The following is a 16,990-nucleotide window of genomic DNA, read 5'->3' as shown; positions in this document are numbered from 1 at the left end:
GAAGGAGAAAGAAAGAGAAGGGGGGAGGGAGGCGGGAGGAGAACAGAAGAGGGGAGGGGGGAGAGGGGAGGGGGAAGAGGGGAGAGGGGAGGGGGGAGGGGAAAAAGCGAGGCGAAGAGAAAGAAACTAAAAGCAGGCTTCTCAAAAGTTCCTAAATGGACAGTTCTGGGTTTCCTTCCACTCTAGTTTTTGTCCCACTGGTCAGTCTCTGAGATTACAGGCAAAGAAGGGATTTTCCATTACAATAGAGCCAGAGAGGAAAAAAACAAAGTTGTAAAACAACAAAATAAAAAACAAATTCTGTCCATAGATTTTATGAGGGCTTTGAAAGACTATGAAAAGACTGTGGTCACGTGCCAATTTGTAAAGTTGCAGAAAAGTTATTCCTCAAAAGAACTGTGGTCACGGGATGTGTCCTCACTTAAAAAAGCACCAACTACTTGGTCAGCACCTAAAACTCTCATCTTACCTTTTTACTTACTAAGGTGGAAAAAAAAAAAAAAAAAGAAAGAATCGCTATTGTGAAACCTTTGCCAGTATCTGAATCAGATAATGCCCCAAACCGCCTGCAGCCCCTAGCAGTGGCTTTACATTCTAAGCTTCTCACCTGCGTGGTCAGAAGACTGAGCACACGTTCAGCTAGGTAGGATGTAAGAGGTCGCCAAAATCAAATAGGGTGAGTGCCTTTGCTTTCCCTGCAGTGATCATTAGGGCATAGGGTTTGGTCTGGGCAGTGTGGGTGTGCGTCCCGGTGTGGTTAGGGACAAAGCTACTGCGTATATGTGTACCCAGGTGAGTGCGTTTATTTGTCGACGTCTTTCTCCATCCCCTTCTTCCCAATCTGAGTTTTTGTCTCTCTCCCTGGTATCTGAGCGTGCATCTGTGCGTGGGGGTGGGTGGGGGAACCCGTCTTTCCGCCTGCGTTAGTCAGTGGGACTTAAGAGTAACGACAAGCCGTCGCCTCTCTCAAAGCGGGCAGTGACCCGCGCTGGCCCTGAGCACAGATGCTCCAGGTGCCCCAGGCCAGAGCCGTGCTCAAGGCCAGCGAGGCGCCCTTCAGACCTTGACGCCCGCGCACCGCGACTCAGCCCCCGCCCGCCCTCGAGGGAACGTCCCGAATCCAGCTCACCTTGCAACCACACGGAGGACACCCTGGGAGCTCAAAGCCGGCTCGCCTGGATGCAAGGAGGGCAGAAAGAGGGTCGAGGTCTAAGCGGGCAAGAGGCGGCAGCAGCAGCAGTGCTACCCGACTGCAGCTCCAGAGGCTCGGTCCAGGGCGGAGGGAAAAACATGGCGACCGGCCGGGGCGGGGCCCAAGGAGGCGGGGCGGGGCCTGGGGCAGGCTGGGCGGGGCTCCGGGAAATGGGCCCGGAAGGCGGGGTCCGCGACGAGACTCTGGCAGCCGGCCCGAGAAAGGAGGGTCCCCCATCCCCCACACCACTTTCTTTGCTAAGTCGTAGTTTACCTGCGTGTCGACTGCTTCTCGTGTCCTTCCGCCTGCGTTCTAGAGCCTGCCAGCATGAAATAATAGTTATTTTTGAAAGTTTGGGTAAAGTAAAATAAACAGAGTGCCTGAGCCAGTCACAGGATGTTATAACAGTGATAAAAAAACGAATGTGCAAGCGAACAAAGAACAAACAGGTAGATGAGAAGTGAATACAGTTGTGATATTGTGGAATAACAAGAAATTGTCTAATTCACGTTTAAAACTTTTAGTTGAGTCTCGTTAAAGTACTACCTCTATCATCTCTGAGTATGAAATAATAGTAGCAAAAAGTGGCATTGGAGAAGCTTGTAATTCCTTGCTTTATACACGTAGTTGAAAACGTGGGTGATAAAATACAAGTCCCTGGACACAGGAGGGATTCTTAGTGAGCTCTTGATATATTTTGTGGGGTAGCTTTAATTTGTTTATTTTCCAGGAGAAGGGTCTCACTTTTATGATTTGGGGCCCACAATTAATTTACAGAATCTCTGGCTGTTTGGAGGGTCATTTTCAGGTAACTTCCTTCAGCACTAGAAAGGGTATGATTAAGAATTTCACACAAATATAAAACACCACTTCAATCATTGTGAAAATAAGACAAATAATAAATATTGAGTTCTAGTTTGAATTTAAATGAAATGTTCTTATATAAAGAAATCTAATTTGGGGGCTGGGTATGTGGCTCAAGCGGTAGAGTGCTCCTCTGGCATGCAAGTGGCTCTGGTTCGATCCTCAGCACCACATACAAACAAAGATGTTGTGTCCGCCGATAACTAAAAAATAAATATTAAAAATTCTCTCTCTCTCTCTTTAAAAAAAAAAGAAATCTAATTTTAGTTGTGCCGAATATTTCTCAGAAGAAACATAATTAAAAGTATACAAAATAGAAATCCATTGAATATAGAAGGAAAATATATTAATTATCTTCTTTTAAAACATATTAAAACTACACAATAAAACATATATGAACATTAATTTTTCAACAGAAAAAAATACAGTGTCATATACATTAGACCAAATTGCAACAAGCAATCCACAGGGTTATTTAGAAAATGCCACCTGAATTTATCCTGAAGAATTAAAGTCATTATACTATAGCAATATATGCATCCCCATGTTCATAGCAGCACAATTCACAATAGTCAAACTGTGGAACCAGCCTAGATATCTGTCAATGGATGTGATATATATATATATATGAGATGAAGTTTCATTCAGTTATAAAGAGGAATGAAATTATGTCATTTGCAGGAAAGTGGATGAAACTTGAGACCATTATGTTAAAAAAAATAAGCCAAACTCAGAAAGTCAAGGGTCATATTTTGTTTTGTATTGGGGAGCTAAAAAGAAAAAAGGAAAAGGTCTGTGGTGCGAATCTCATAAAATAGAAGAGAGAGCAGTAGAGTAAAGGGATCAGGGGGAGTGAGGAGGGGAAGAAAAGGTTAAATACTGGGGAATGATATTGACTAACTTATATTGTTATATTATGTGTACATACAAATGTTAAAATGACCATTATATACAACTATAGTGCACCAACTAAAAAAAAAGAAAGAAATGCCACCTGAAGGGGTGGGGATATAGGGGGGATGTAGCTCAATGGTGGAGTGGTACAGCACGTGCTACCATGTACACAAGGCCCTGGGTTTGAAACCCCATACCACCAAAAAAAGAAAAGAAGGAGGAGAAGGTGGAGACAAAGGAAAAGGAGAAGGAGATAAAGAGGAAGAGGAAGGAGCTACCTGCCACCTGAAAATCCTGTCATAAGAAAGTCCTACAAGCAATTCTTTGGCTGTTCTAAATTGTAAGAAGGCATTCAAACATATCTGAGTGTAGCTTATAGTTAACACCTAAAGAAAGAATACTTGGATAGAATTCAATTGACACTTAAAATGCTAGTATATCCCACTATTCACCTTTCTACTTAATTTGTCTGTGTAAGAGTAGGGTACAGAGCAAGTGAAAAGGATTTTTGTTGTTGAATGTGTGTGACTGGCAAGCTGACACAAATTAGATAGATTGTCTCTATCTCTCTTGCTCTATGAACTTTATTGATTAAAACATTCAAGAACTGACCTAGTTTGACTCTATTCATCTAATTATCTTTATATTCTGTAAACACCAATGCATCATTCATGGAAGAGAAAGAGGTCAAATTTGCTATTAATGATTCCTTTCTTTAAATGGTACCTACTTATTACTATAAGCACTGGGACTTAACACCACATTTCAAGCTGAGGACTGAAAGAAATTGTCTCTGGCATCTCTGATGAAAAGCTATAAGTAAGTGAGCCCCAGACTCAGGTACAACAAATAATGACTAAAGAGTTGGGCCCAGTGGCTCTACCTATAGTTCTAGCTACTCAGGAGGCTGGGATGGGTGGAGGGATCACTCAGTCCAGGAATTTGAGACTAGCCTGGTCAATATAGTGAGACCCCACCTCAAAATAAATAAATACTGACTAAAATTGAATTTATTATACTTTCACATATGCAGAAAAAACACAACTCAATGATAGGCAATTTGACCATTAAATGACATATTTAAATACTCAAAAATTCGATATTGTTCCCAACACATTGGCCAAAATAAGAAACTTGCTCTCAATATTGCATATTCTTTTATATGTATACTGACAATGGAAAAAAGTATAAAATGTATACAAAAATAATCCCTACGCCCATTATATTGGGCTTTAAAGTCAGAGTGAATATAATGTTAAGTGAAAAAGAAAATTACTAAATCGTATATACAAGAAAAATCCCAATCTTATTGAGAAAATATTTGCATAATGTATAATTTTTCAATGTATACAAAAATATTTTATGATTTATATACTTACATATTTATATAACATATATTTTTAATGTTTCAAACCAATGTCACACTTGTCCATTTATCTAGAAACTAGTTCAGCATATTTACTGTAATAATATAAAATTTCTGATACTGATATTTAAGTCAGATAAAACTTGAATATATAAGGAAGTACCAAAAATCTTGTGTCTTCACTGTCTAGTTTAAAAATGAGTTGAAGGGTCTGAGGGTACAGCTCAGTGGTGGAGCATCTGGTTAGGGTGTACAGGGCCCTAGGTTCCATCCCCAGAACCACACACATACATACACATAAGGGAATTTAAAAGCAAAAATGAACAAGAGCCTTGTCCTTAATCTCCATATCACCAGTGAGCAAATCTCAGAATCTCCAGCCTCAGGTTGATGTGCCCAAATGAAAATTCTGACCCTCAACCATGACAGAAGATATATTCTTTCATGGACCCCATGAATTCTGAATTCTATATAATAGTTCATGTTGAATGGCACACCTGGGAGTCAGGTCACTTACATGTATCCATCTGTTGGGCGGCCTACCTATTGTAAGAAGAGAGGGGGCATGGGAGCAAGGAACCAATTCAACTCATACCTCCCAAGTCCATGGGTAACCACACTAACCCAAACCCTTCCAATGCACACAGCATAGATACACATTTACCCCTTTCCCTTGGATGGTTTTAAAATTTGCGGGAAATGAAAAGTCAATCCATGTTAATATTTATTTGACAAATATATAACAAGTATATATGCTTAACTTAGAACATAGCAGTAAAAGTCACAGTAGGAATCAGATAGTGTCCCCAGCACCATCCTTCTCTGAAGACTACCATCCTCCTGCATATGTTAATCCCATCTGCTAGCTTTTTTAATATATCATATGACCTTATCTTGGTGAATTAAACAAATTCAGCCCTTTTTCTAGGAGAGCTTAAAAATAAGAGTGGAAGAGATGGGCTGGGTTGTGGCTCAGTGGTAGAGCGCTCGCCTAGGCGTGTGAGGCCCTGGGTTCGATCCTCATGCACCACATAAAAATAAATAAATAATGGTATAAAAAAACTGTGAGAAATAATTTTTAAAAAAAGAGTGGAAGAGACATTCAATATGCAACTAAACAAATGTGTAGTTACAAATTGGATTAAGGGCCTTGAAGGAAATAAACAAGATGCAGCAGGTGGGTATACTGGTGATGATATGAGAGAAAGTATGAATGAGGATGGGATTCACCATGAGCCCTAAGGATGAGCAAGAAGCAATGGGAAAGATGTGTGGGGAGTAGAAGAAGTTGAGGAACCAGCAGTTCACCAAGGACACACCACATAGCAGCATTCAATTAAAAAATGTACAAACTATTACTAAATATTCCTAACTGATGAGACTCATGAAACTGCGTTTCTCTATCCATAACTAGACCTAACATGTTCTCTCAGAAATAATATATGCATACTGAATAGTGCTGTTCTTTTTCTCTGCTACACTCTAAACATAGCTTAACTCAGTTAAATAAATATGGCCCAATGGAAAAGGCATTAAAATTCAGGAATGAAGTGAGGAATTTGATTTCTTTGATGATTTGCTGATGAACATGAGTCATAAACTGAACTTAGCCTTTAAAGGCAACAGGAGGAAAATTGCATAGATACCATGATTACAGCTATGTAAAAAGTATATTTGTGTGTTTGTGCATATTTATAAACTAAAAAATGGAGAACAAAATCTAAACAGTTGAATTGTTATGGCAGTAGGATCCTAGGTAATTTTTGAGTTTTGAATTCCATGTTACAATATTGTTTTGAGCAATAAGTAGAAATTTTTTAATGAAGCAATTTAAAGCAAATTCTAAAATTATTTAATATGGCATCCAAATGTAATCTTTGCCTTAGGCTACAATGGAAATTAAAACAGCCAAATTTTGTATGTCTAATTTTGATGTATCTCAGGAATGCAAAGGTAGTTTAACATTACCAATTTATTTATTTATTTATTATTTTTTTTTAATTTTTTTTTTAGTTGTAGATGTACACATTCCTTCATTTTATTTATTTATTTTTATGTGGTGCTGGGGATTGAACCCAGTGCCTCACATGTGGGAGGCAAGCTCTCTGCCACTGAGCCACAACCCCAGCCCAACATTACCAATTTAAAGAAAAAAAAAACTATATAATCAACTCTATGGATAAAGAAAAATTGGAGGCCTGGGGTCTAAGTCAGTGGTAGAGCATACATGAGGGCCTAGGTTCAATCCCCAGCATCCCCCCCAAAAAGTACCAGATAAAGAAAAAATGCATTCAATTAAATTCAATACCAATTTATGATAAGTAACCTCTTAGCAAATCAGAAATAGAAGGAAAGCTCTTAACTTCGTAAAGAATATCTACCAAGGCTGGGGATATAGCTCAGTTGGTAGAGTCCTTGCCTCACGTGCACAAGGCCCTGGGTTTAATCCCCAGTACCCCCCCCCCCCACACACACACACAAAAAAAAAACCTATAACAATTATTATTATTATTATTATTATTACTACTACTACTACTACTACTACTACTACTATTATTATTGGTACCAGGGATTGAACCCAGGGGTGTTTACTCATTGAGCATCCTCAGCCCTTTTTTGTATTTTATTTAGAGACAGGGTCTTGTTGAGTGGCTTAGGACCTTGCTAAGTTGCCGAGACTGGCTTTGAACTCATGATCCTCCATGCTTCAGCCTCCTGAGCTACTGGGATCACAGGCATGCCCCACAGTGCCTAGCCTCCAAACATTATTCTTAATGGTAAAATTCTATAAGTATGACTTTTACAACAGGAAAAAATAAGTATATTTACTGTAACCACTCTCTTCAATATTGCATGAGAGGTCCTAGCACACAGAAGTTTTTGTTTTTTTTTTAAAGGATGAGATTTGCAAAGTGAGAAACAGAACTATATTAAACACAGATATATGATTAAAAAATCCAAATAACTCTAGACATTATATCATTAGAAGAGTTTAGGAAGGTGGCTAAGTATAAAATGGTTAATAAAAATAAATTCCATTTATACACCTAATACAGACAGGAAATAGGGGCTGGGGATGTGGCTCAAGCGGTAGCGTGCTCACCTGGCATGCGTGCAGCCCGGGTTGGATCCTCAGCACCACATACAAATAAAGATGTTGTGTCTGCCAAAAACTAAAAAATAAAGATTAAAATTCTCTCTTTCTCTCTCTCTCTCTAAAAAACAAGACAGGAAATATATATTCATAAAAAATACCAATTTTTTGGGCTGGGGATGTGGCTCAAGCGGTAGCGTGCTTGCCTGGCATGCGTGCAGCCCGGGTTCGATCCTCAGCACCACATACAAAACAAAGATGTTGTATCCGCCGATAACTAAAAAGTAAATATTAAAATTCTCTCTCTCTCTTTAAAAAAAATACCAATTTTAATAACAAAATTACAAAATACTTAGGAATAAATCTAACACACACAAAAGATGTGATGACCTTCATGGGGAAAATTAGGTGCAATGCCTGAATGGAGTAGAACTGTGCTGTCCAAAATGGCCACTAAGCACATGTGGTTGTTTAAATTTAAGTATAAGCCAATTTAGATTAAATGGCTTTCAGAACTCAGTTTCTTAATCATATTAGCCTATTTCCAGTGCACAATGGGCACATATGGTTAGTGACTATCCCTTTGTCAGTGAAGATGAAAAAAAAAAAAATCCATCATCACAGAAAATTCTATTAGGCAGCACTGGATTAGAATATGTCCATTCATCACACAATTTTCAATTAGAATGCAATAATTTATAATACATTGTATGTTATACTCCCATAAAGGGAAGCATGACTTAGTAAGAAATATGAATTAGGAGTTGTAAAGGTTGCTTATCTTCTAAGAGTTTGTAGGAGATATTTATCTTTTGTGGGGGACAAGGTTTGCTTGGCATCTGAAGGTCCTTCTGATGTTTTGTGAGTCTTCTCATTATAAAAGCCCCTAAGGGGCAGATACTTGTTCTTCCAGTACCCTGGCAACAAAGATACAGGCAAGAGACCAAGGCTAGCTAATCAGATACTCTCTTTGAAGATCTGAATCTTTCGCAAGCAGTACAGAGATACTGTAATAGCTCAGAGTTCATTCTAGCATGGCTGTTGGTGGCCTTTAGTCTCTAGTGACCACAGAATTATGCCAATGGCAAGGATCCAGTGGTAGTATCCACTATGTAACAGTGACAGCATCTTAATCATGCCATTCAATCAGGCTCCAGGCCCTGACTTCCTGTTGGTTTCATGCTCAATACTCCAGCCTTGCCTCTAAGAGCTACTCAGTATTTCTCCAATAAATTCTTTTTCTAAATTAGAATGAGTTGATGTCTTTCATCTGCAACCACAAACCCTGAATGATACAAAGTTAGAATGTATCTTTACAGATTGTCTAGTCCAAGTTAGTGCCATACCTAATATAAATAGAGGCAAATGGAATTTTCTCTCTGATACTTATGTATCAATTTAGGCTAAGCTACATTGTGATAAAAACAATGACTCCACAAGCCTGGAACAGTGGGGCATGCCTGTAATCCCAGTGACTGGAGAGACTGAGGCAGGAGGATTGCAAGTTTGACACCAGCCTCAGCAATTTGTTGAGGACTTCAGAAACTTAGTGAGACCCTGCCTCTAAATGAAAAATAAAAAGGACTAGGGATATGGCTCAGTGGTTAAGCACCCCTGGGTTCAAACAATCCCTGGTACCAAAATAAAACAAAACAAAACAAAAATGACCCCACTATCACTGTGGTTTGCAAAACTGAAGACTCATTTCACACCTTAATGTCCATCAGGGCTTAGCTGTAGTTCCAATCCATGTCATTTTTTTTTCTGACCCCTAGATGATGAACACGAGCTAACTGCAGATCTCATTTGTTGAAATCATACCAAAATAAGATCCCTGCTGGCTCTTTTTCCATCCTGAAGTGACATTTATCATTTCCGCTCATCTTTATTGACCAAAGCAAGCCACATCTTGGCATGTATAATCTCCCTAAATGGAAGGGCACTGCAAGTCACATGGGAAAGCCTAATGTGAGTGGTGTAGTGTTCTCAAATTGTCCTACTCGGAAGTTTATTAAATATATGAACAATAATGCAATCTAACACAGCCCTTATGAATCAGGGCTTTACTTCATTAGTCTCATAATATTCAAATTCCATAACAAAATGAAATATGTTTATTTTGAACAAATTATTTTTCTGGAGAGTAGGTTTGAAACATTAAAAATAGTAACATTTGATCCCATTTATTAAGTTAGATGCAGTGCTTTTAAAGTGTACAGTAGGCTATGCAGAACCAAAACACATGAGCTCATATTGAAATTCTACTCGACGCAAAAATCTAATTTTTAAAATTGCATTAAGCATCTACCATGCTCGGAGTTAAACCTTGGGGCTTTGGGGTATACAAACATAATTAAGGTCTGCAAGGAAGCTTGATGGATAATTAAAGGGAAGAATCATGTCCATAGATAATATCAAGCATTGATTAAAGAGGGGAAAGAGAAAATAGAGAAAGTTCATTGGATGGGCTAAGTGTGAAATCCCCCAGCCTAATAGAATCGTGGGAGAATGGGACCCCTTGTGAAAGCCATACAATTGATATACTTTTGCCACATATTTTATACAATAATTTTATACTACATAGAAGAGATGTAGTGAAGAAGAAATTGATCCAACTTGATAAGAATTCCTAATTAGTCTTTATTAAACATGATGGTTCTAGTAAAAAAAATATTGAATGCTTCTTTGACAATTTAAGAAACACGGGGAACAATATCCTTACTTCCTTTTTCTTAAAGGAAAAAAATCTTGTGACCTTTTTCTTGTAGAGAACAGTAGGTATCTTGCTTTCAAATGTCAGGTTCTGAATGTGGTTAATCAAAAATAATTTTTGACACAGAAGTTTTGAAGGAGTGTAATCATAACAGATATAAATGTTAAATTGTTTATGCAAATTCAGTTATGATACACTTTAGCTAAAGGTCAGTAAAGATCCTTTGATTAGTAAAGCACAGTTTACTTCTTGAATTAAAAAAAAAAAACTCATGAAAGAAGCCAGATATAAAAGGCCACATATTATGTGACTTCAATTCTATGAAATGTCCAGGATAGGCAAATCCATAGAGACTGAAAGTAGATTGGTGGTTGCCAGGAGCTGGGGAAGGGAAGAATAGGGAGTGACTGCTGACTGTATCAGGTTTCTTCTTGGGAGTAATGAAAAGATTCCAGAATTAGTAATGGTGACAGCTGCACAACTTTGTGAACATACTAAAAGCCACTAAACTATAACAAATAAATAAATAAGTACACATAAATTTTTAAAAACTCCTAAGTTGCAAAATTTGTGTGTGAGAGAGAGTGTGTATGTGTGTGTGTGAGGGAGGGGGGTTGGTAGAGATTATTTTCAGAATCACTGCTAGAATTATAGATATATAATCGAGTATAGTCTGTAATGCATATTAATAGATAACTAGGTCAACAACAAAATCACCAATGTTAGTTTTGGTAACATCTTTCAACTATATTATTAAACACTTGCAGGAGCTTCTGGCAAGTAAAACAATCAGCAAACTGAATTTTATTTTTGATCTTTATTATTTCCATGACAATGCTACTGAAGTTGGAGAAAAGATAGCCTCTTTAACAAATAGTGCTGGGAAAACTGGATAGCCTTATGTAGAAGAATGAAACTAGATCCCTGCCTTTCACCCTGCACAAAATCAACTGAAAGTGTATTAAAGATCTAGGAATTAGATCAGAGACAGTGAAACTGCTAGAAAAAAACATAGGGTACAGGTACTGATTTCCTTTTTGGAGCAGGTACCAGGGATTGAACTCTGGGGCATTTGCCCACTGATCCACATCCCCAGCCCTATTTTGTATTTTATTTAGAGACAGGGTCTCACTGAGTTGCTTAGTGCCTTGCCATTGCTGAGGCTGGTTTTGAACTCATGATCCTCCTGCCTCAATTTCCTGAGCTGCTGGAATTATAGGTGTGGGCCACCATGCCTAACATGACTTCCTTAATAATACTCCAAAAGCTCAGAAATAAAACCAAGAATCAATAAATAAGTGTGATCTCATTAAATTTGAAAGTTTCTGCAAAGCAAAGGAAATAATTAAAGAAACTGAAGAGAAAGCCTACAGAATGGGAAAAAAGTCTTTGCCAGCTACTCCTCCAAGAGGGGATTAATAACCAGACTATATAAAGAACTGAAAAAACTTAACATCAAAAAACTAATAACCTACTCAAAGGGGTGAAATATCTAGAGAGACATTTCTCAAAAGAAGAAAGATAAATGACTGGAAAATATATTTTTAAAAGTTAAACATCCTGAGCAATCAGAAAGATACAAATCAAAACTACAATGAGATTTCATTTCATCCCAGTTAGAATGGCAATCATCAAGACTACAAATAAGAATAATTGCTAGTGAGGATGTAGAGGAAAAGTTACATTTATATGTTTTTAGTGGGACTGCAAATTAGTATAACTACTTTGGAAAGCAATATGGAAATTTCTCAAAAGGTTAGGAATGGAACCACCATATGATCCAGCTATCCCACTCCCTGGTATTTATCCAAAAGAGCTAAAATCAGCATACTGTAGTGATAAATGCATACCAATGTTTATAGCAGCAGAACCCACAATATTTGAGCTGTGGAACCAGCCTAGGTGCCCACCAAAAGAAGAATGGATAAAGAAAATATGGTCTATATACTCATTTTGTTTTACTTATGGTTCTACTTAGCCATAAAGAATGAAAGAAAGTATGGTATTATGAAAATGACGGCAATTATGGCATTTGCTGGTAAATACATGGAGCTGGACAACGTCATGCTGAATGAAATAAGCCAGACTCAGAAAGTCAAGGGTCAAATATTTTCTTTCCTATGTGGAAGTTAGATAAAAGGAATAGTAAAAGGGGGAACTTGTGAAACTAGAAGGGAGAGCAGTAGAGTAGAAGCAGGGACCAAGGGTGAGGAAGGAGGGGAGGCAAAGGGGAAGGCTGAGGAATAAAGTGGACCAAATTATGCCATGTGCATTATGACTATATCACAATGCATTTCAAGTTTATTTATGAATATAATGCACCAACTAAAAAATAAATAAATTGAAGGAAGACCAATAGAATAGAGGAAGAATGGGGGAGGGAGGGAGGAAAGGGGATAGCACTGGGGATTAAAATGGACAAAACTATGTTATATGCATTTATGAATAGAACAAAATGAACCTCACTACTATATATAACTGCAATGCACTAAAAATTTTTAAGAACTTAATTAATAATAAATATTTTTTAAGAAAAAGGAAAAAGAAGTTTTATTGCTTTGGTAACAAAGGAGAAACACATAGAACTCTTGTCCCAGAGACTGTGATTCTGACCATCAGAGGGAACAGGGTTTTTTTTTTTTTAAAAGAGGTGATTCAAAGGCTAAATTCCAGGTGTTCCCTGTCTGGAGTTGTAGTTCACTTATTAATTTTGGAGACAGGTATTTCTTAGATCTTCTGGCACCGTTCCAAGTCTGAATTACTGAATTACCTTGTTCCTGTGGTGGCTGTGTGCTCAAGGACTGGTAACTCTGCCTAGGATGGGGAAGAAAGATAATACTGTTTCCTCAGACTAGAGAGGGGAAGATTAGGGGGAGGAAGAGAGGAAGATAAAGAAACATCCATTAAAAAAAATAAGACACAGGGACAGAGCAGCAAGTACCATATTCAAAGCATAAGGTAATAAATATATTTAAATGATTAAAAAGCACATTTTTGAAGGTTTTCTATATATCTCAGAACCATGCTAGGGATTGGGGATATGCTGTGAACCAAAGAGACAAAAATCTCTGATCCCATGAAATTTCTGATTTAGTGGAAGGAGATAGAGAATAAAATAAAAACCAAGACACTGTGTTGAAATAGTGAATAAGCTCTTGGAAAAAAATCAGAAAAGGTGTTAGGGAATGTAGAGAATAGCTTGGGAAAGCCTCATTTCCCAAGGTAACATCTGAACCGGGGCTTGAGAAAGTAAATTAGAAATCTGTAGTAAGAATATTCCAGGCAGAAGCAACAGGAAGTGCCAACACCCTGTGGCAGGAGTGTACCTGGCATTGCCAAAAGGCAGCAAGGAAGCCAGTGTGACTAAGTCCAGTCCATAGTAAGGAGAGAAGTAGTGAGCAAGGAGCTTTGAAAGGTCTCAAGGGACAGATTAGCGAGGGTTTTTAAGGCCACTGTATAATCCATCACTTTCTCTTGGAGATGAAAGCCAAAAGAGAGATTGAGTACAGAAGTGATATGACCTGCTTTGCATATGTCCCAGGATCACTTTGGCTATTGTGCTGGAAATATACTTGAGGGATAAGAATGGGCCAGGCACAGTGCCACATGCCTGTAATCCCAGTATTTTGGGAGGCTGAGGCAGGAGGATCTCGAGTTCAAAGCCAGCCTCAGCAATGGTGATACACTTAGCAACGCAGTGAGACCCTGTCTCTAAATAAAATCCAAAATAGGGCTGGGGGTGTGGTGGCTCAGTGGTTGAGTGCCCCTAAGTTCAATCCCTGGTACCAAAAAAAAAAAAAAAAAAAAGGATAAGAATGGAAGTCAGACAACCTCTTACCAGGTTGTATGTATGGTGATTAGTCATCCAGGTGACAACTGGCCCTACAGGTGGGGATGATGCTAGCTTAGAACCAGCATGGTGGCAAAGAACATAATATATGGTTGGATTCTGGAATGTGTGTGTGTATGTGTTTGTGTGGTGCTTGTGCACATGTATTGCTGAGGATCAAATTCAGGGCCTCATGCATGCTAAACATGTTCTTCCACTGAACTATACCCCATGGATATTTTTAAACAGTGTTATTAAGGTATAATTTACACACAATAAAATTTACTTGTTAAATGAAATTCAATGATTTTTAAACAAATTTGCAAAGTTGTCCAGCCATCACCACAATTCAATTTTAGAACATTTCCATTACCACAAAAGGATCCCTTGTGCCCACCTGTAGCGATCCCCTTTCCCAACACTAGCCCCAAGTAATCACGAATCTATTTTCTTTCTCTATGTGTTTGCTTATTCTGAATATATCATAGAAATGGAGTCATATGGGGGCTTTTGTTTTCATTTCTGTTTTGTGGTGCTGGGGATCAAACCCAGGGCTTCATACATGCTAGGCAAGGGCTATACCACTGAGCTGTAACACCAGCCCATGTATAGGCTTTTGTGACATCTGCTTTTATTTATCATGAAACTAGATTAAGATCACCAAAGAGGAGGCAGATCTAGAATGAGTCCATGGACTAAAATCGGGACACTCCAAAGTTAAATGTCAGGAAAGTAAAGAGGAACCAGCAAATAATACTGAGATGGAGCAGCCAGTGAGAGGGAAAACCAGGGAGTGTGGAACCTACTGCAAACCACAAGAGAAGTGTTCTCAAGAAGGAAGTGGGTATGCCAAATGCTGCTGATGGGTTTCAAAGCTAAGAATCATCCCCTGAATTTAGCAACATGAATGGTGGAGGTAGTTGGCGACCTAGACAAATACAGAGAGCAGTGTTAGCTAGAACCTGGAGCAATTCATCCAAATGTAGAAGCAGGAAGGCAGAATTTATATGCCCAGCTGCTGCAGACTGGAAAATGTTTCACAAATGTTAACATGCACAGGAGTCACTGAGGACTTGGTGAAAATGTTATATTCAGATTGAGTAGGTCTGGGTTGGAGCCAATGTTTCTGTATTTGCTCCTTGGTGATAATAGTGCCAGTGATCCAAGGGCCTCACTATGAGGAACGAGAGTGTATGGCTGATTTCATCTGCAGTTAAATTATAAGTTTCTTTGCTGAGTACAGATCTAACTAGGAACATAGATGGCAACTGCTCAGGATGGATTCTAATGGATTTTCCATTTTCCAGGGACTTAATAGCATTGGTAGTTCAGTTCCAATCTCTGGCTTAAAAAGCAGAGAGGAAACAGAAGGAACAATGACTTTGGACCATGAGCTGTGGCAAGCAGGAGGACCTTCCATGCAGAAACACAAATGATGAGGCCCAGGAAATTGCCCTGAGAGCTTCCGCTTTTTACCTGTCAGTGATCTGGCTGTTGTGCTTCCCAAAAGTCCCTTTTGAGGAAGACTGCCATTATTTCTCCATTACATGTAAGAATAAATTGGGACACTCAAAACTCAGAAGGAGTCAATGAGATACATACCCAATAGGGACCCTGTCTTCAATTTCTTTTCTCAATTCAACTGATTTTCTGGTAACAGGTTATTAAAATTCAATTCATATATCATATGATTCAGCCATTTATTTTTAAAATTTTTGGTAATGGAGCTGGGGATATAGCTCAGTTGGTAGAGTGTTTGTCTGCAAGCACAAGGCCCTGGGTTCAATCCCCAGCACCAAATAATAAATAAATAAATAAATAAATAAATAAATTTTTGTAATAATTCACCTATTTAAAGTGTACAATTCAATGGTGTTTAGCCTATTCACAGACCTGTGCATCCATCACAATCTTTTTTTTTTTAAATTTGTTATTTAATTAAATGTATTAATTTATTTTTGGTACAGGGGATTGAACCCAGGGCCTTGAGCATGCTAAGCACTGACATATAAAAACACAAAAATTGTATATATTAATGGGGTGCCATGTGATGTTTCAATACATCTATATATTATATAACCAGGTTAAACATATCTATCTCCTCAAACATTTATTAATTCTTTATGTCAAAAACATTCAAAATATTTTCTTCTAACTTTTTGAGATATGCAGTATACAATCACTCAATAGTCATAGTACCCTAGAACTTTTTACTGCAATCTAACTGCAACTTAGTACCCACTGATCAACCTTGATGAACCCATTGATCACAATCAATTTTAGCATATTCTTATCACCTTCCCCCCTAAAACCCTGAACACTTTAACCACTGTCTCACTTTTAAATAGTATAGATGTCCAGTAAAATGTCTAGAACATTCTGCTCAGCAATCTATGAGATATCGCAAAGCTGAGGGGCAAAAATCCATGTGTTGAATGAAAACAAAACTACAAAACTAGAAATCATCAGACTGAAAAGACAAGCTAGCCTGGTGGACTCATATATGCCAACAGTACTTTGAAATCACAGCCCAAGCCAGTCAGGGTAGTGCATGCCTGTAATCCCAGCGGCTCGGAAGGCTAAGGCAGGAGGATCACGAGTTCAAAGCCAGCCTCAGCAAAAATACTAAGCAACTCAGTAAGACCCTGTCTGTAAATAAAATACAAAACAGGGCTGGGATGTGTCTCAGTGTTTGAGTGCCCCTGAGTTCAATCCCAGTACCCGCCCACCCCCCAAAAAAGAAATCACAGTCCATTGTGTCTTTTGCTGTTAAGATATTGGTAGGCTTGCCTTTAGCTTTTCTCAGCTGAGGTACCCTTGAGTTCACCTGCCATGGGTAAGAGCTGTGTGGGACACTGATTGATTGGACAAGTGCCTGGCCATGTTGTGGCTGGGGAAGGAAAACTGAAACTGTTTTGGAGCTTTGTGTCTTCCATCATTCACAGAGAGGCACACCAGGTGGAACCCAGCCAGATGACTCAGAGCCTCACTGGCACTCATGGAAATTTCTTAATTTTTTGTTTCAGTCCACAGAGGTG

This window comes from Marmota flaviventris, chromosome X (assembly GCF_047511675.1).
Source record: "Marmota flaviventris isolate mMarFla1 chromosome X, mMarFla1.hap1, whole genome shotgun sequence".
Lineage (NCBI taxonomy): Eukaryota > Metazoa > Chordata > Mammalia > Rodentia > Sciuridae > Marmota > Marmota flaviventris.
The sequence above is the reverse complement of the archived record's forward strand: the minus strand, read 5'-3'. Positions refer to the sequence as shown.